Raw genomic sequence first — 3,546 nt, forward strand, 5'->3', positions numbered from 1 at the left:
AAAAATAATTAACTAACCTCATATTCACTTATGAAATAGTAACAAATTCAACCTAATAACCTATGAGGCTATCAGAAGAATAAATTAAGGGAAAACTACGTATATATACATGTTAGGGAGAAATATTTACGAAACGTGACGATAATTTTTCTTATTTACAAAACATAACCATATTTTATGAAACATGACTGATTTTCATATATTTTCCTTTTTTTAATTTTATTTTCAGAAAATAATTTTATTTAAAAAAAAAAAAAATTATTTTAAACTTTAAAAAAACAATTATATATATATATATATATATATATATATATATATATATATATATATATTATTTATTTTTTTGCTCAAAGGCTAAAAAAATAATCGCTTAAATTTTTGTGTATGAAAAATGTATGAAATGTGTATGTGTATGTGTAAGCGAAGTTTTTAATATAGTTTTTCATACACAAAATGTGAATGAAATTTTAAGTCTTGAGCGAGATATACACATTTTATACCATTCTCATACATAAACTTTGAGCGTAATGTTTAAGTCTTGATCGAGATATACACATTTCATACGTTTTTCATACACAAAATTTGAGTGAATTTTTTAAGCCTTGAGAAAGATATACACATTTCATACACAAAAATTTAAGTGATTATTTTAAGTCTTGAATGTTGTATCAAAGTTGTATACAATGTTGTTGTAGTTGTATTAATTTTAGAGAAATCTAACATGAATTTTATACACAAAAATGTGAGCGAAATTTCAAGCCTTGAGCGAGATACAAATTTCATACCGTTTTCATACATACAATTTTGAGGTGATTTTTTAAGCCTTGAACGAGATATACACATTTCATATAGTTTTCTTACACTAAATTTTGAGCGAACATTTTAAGACTTGAGTGAGATATAAACATTTCATACATAAATTTTTTAGCGAAAAAAATATATATATATTTTTTTTAAAGTATGCTTGTTATAGAATTTGTAATATTATGTTTTGTAAATAGAAAACTATCGTCACGTTTCATAAATATTTCTCCTACATGTATATATACATAATTTACCCATAAATTAACACTGAATGGATACGCAAATTCATTTTTTTGTGCGGATTACCCTTGAAAGGCACTGGTGTTTAATTTTTACCCCTCAAATTGGTGGTCTTTAATTTTTGTCCTTCGTAAAAATTCCTTGATTTCGGGTTCGAATCCCCGCTCAGTAAAAAAAATTTAAAAAAATCGCAAGGCAGAATTTCAAACTCTACCTTAAGGTAGAATTTTTTTTTTTTTACTTAGTTGAAATTTTACAAACTTCTACCTTAAGGTTTAACTTTTGCCCAAATAGGCCTAATTTTGGGTAAAAGTTTGCCTTAAGGCCTAACTTTGCTACAAACCTCTGTCTTGCGAAATTACTTCTTTTTTTTAATTACTGAACTGGGGTTCGAACCCAGAACCTCGGGTTATTATATTACTGGATTCATTGTATATGTATGAATGAATTCACATATGTGAAGGCGGGTCTCTAATTAAATGTGCATGTAATTACTGTTACAACATAATATCTTCCATGCTATATTCTATGAAGACGAAACTATTCTATAAGAAAAATGTGAAAAATGTTGATTATATAAATTTGTGAAAACCAAATTAGTCAAGAAAAATGTGAATAAACAGTTGATTGTATATTTTTGTGAAAACCACACTTTTCAATAAGGAAAATGAGAGAAGTTGATTAGGAGCCTGTTTGGATGGGCTTATGCCTATAAGCTGTTATAAGCCAAAAAAAATAAGTTAGACTAGCTTATAAGCTAAAAAAATAAGTTGGGGTAGTTTAACTTATTTTTTTTGGCTTATAAGCTGTTTTCAGCTTATAAGCTGCTTTAGATAAGCTAAGTCAAATGGGCCTAATTATTTTGTTGAGCTTATTTTAAGCACAAAATGACTTTAAGCTGACCAGCCAAACATTCAAAAAAACTGAAAACAGCTTATAAGCAACTTATAAGCCAATCCAAACGGGCTCTAGCTCAGTTCTATTTTTCAAAAAAAAAAAATTATGTCACATAGTTGGTCAAATCTTGTCAATTTCTTTTATAAGACCTGTTAACAGTCAATAAAAAAAAATGAAAAAAGATTTATACACTTTTGTGAAAACCACACAATTCAAGGAAAATAAGAGAAGTTGATTAGCTCAGATTTCTTTTGCCAAACTTCTGTTATGTTACATACTTGGTCAAGTATTGTCAATTTCTTTTATAGGACCTGTTATTTCAAGTTAATCAAGTCAACAAAAAAAATGAAAAACAGTTCCGACCTACCGGATTCGAACCAGTGACCTAAGGATTAGCTGTTAGGCATTGCCCACTACAGTCCTCCGCTCTACCAACTGAGCTAAGGTCGGTTACTGAAAGCCAAGTACAACATTAAAAATTTATCAATGATTGTTGTTCTCTCCTTTTCAAAATAAGTAGTGTTTTTATCTTTCATTTTGTTTCAAAATAAATGGTATTTCACAAAATCAAGAAGGTATTAATATTTTTCTTCCAATTTTTACCTTCATTTAAAATATATGTAGTTTCACATGATTCAAGAAACCATTAAAGATATAGTACTTCTTTTTCAAGATATTTTATTAAGGGTAAGTTAGCAAAAACACTTCTTACTTTCTTGGAGCGAGTAGTTTTCTTAAGAGATGTGCCCAAACTAAAAACTTCGCTTATTATGAAATGGAGGGAGTGCTTTTTTCAGGCACCTCAAATAAGTTTACGGTCACTAGTTAAAATGAAAAAGGGTTAAAAATATGCTTACGTATTAAAAATGGCTCACAAATGCCCTTTGTTAACCTTTTGATTTATAACAATCACTAACGTTTTTTTGGGCTCAATATGCCCCTATAAATAACAGCTCAGGATTTAGATCAATTTTTTGGCACTTTAAAATAATCATGTGGCACGTTATAAGCTTGCCACGTGTATTTCTAAAAAATTATAATTAAACCCACATGTTTCCTTGAATTTGGAAAGAATGTACCAGACAAAATTTCTATCTTTTATATTTCTACCCTTTAAAAGAGCCAGTTTATGGGCACTTTTTCGTCGTTCGTTTGTGGGCCTAAAAAAAAAAATTGTGGCCCCACATATTTTAAACAACTGCTAATATTTTTTTATAAATTGTGGGCCCACATATTTTATACAACTACTAATATTTTAAAAAAAATTGTGGGCCCACATATTTTAAACAACTACTAATATTTAAAAACAACTACTAATATTTAAAAACAAATTGTGGCCCACATATTTTAAACAACTACTAATATTTAAAAAAAATATATGAGCTCCATATTAAACACCAACCAGTAATAAAAAAAATAATAAAAAAAAAAAAGTGGAACCCACCACATCCAAACTCACGGGAAAAAAAGTGGATCCCATATTAACAAAATCAAGCAATATTAAAAAAAAAAAAGTGAATCCCACATTAAAAAAAAATAATGTTAAAAAAAAGTGCTTAGAAAATCAAACAATTAAATCAATAATGATGGATTCATTGTCACATG

General features: G+C 28.0%; 1 non-coding gene across 1 annotated transcript; it reads right to left on the reverse strand.

Annotated features, from left to right (window-relative positions):
- Positions 1 to 2,298: 2,298 nt before the first annotated feature.
- On the reverse strand, positions 2,299 to 2,391 carry TRNAY-GUA (transfer RNA tyrosine (anticodon GUA)). The gene is made up of 2 exons: positions 2,355 to 2,391; positions 2,299 to 2,334 (listed from the first exon to the last, which is right to left on the reverse strand). It is a non-coding gene; the product is annotated as a tRNA-Tyr (tRNA).
- Positions 2,392 to 3,546: the final 1,155 nt, after the last annotated feature.

Source organism: Lycium barbarum, chromosome 11 (assembly GCF_019175385.1).
Source record: "Lycium barbarum isolate Lr01 chromosome 11, ASM1917538v2, whole genome shotgun sequence".
NCBI lineage: Eukaryota > Viridiplantae > Streptophyta > Magnoliopsida > Solanales > Solanaceae > Lycium > Lycium barbarum.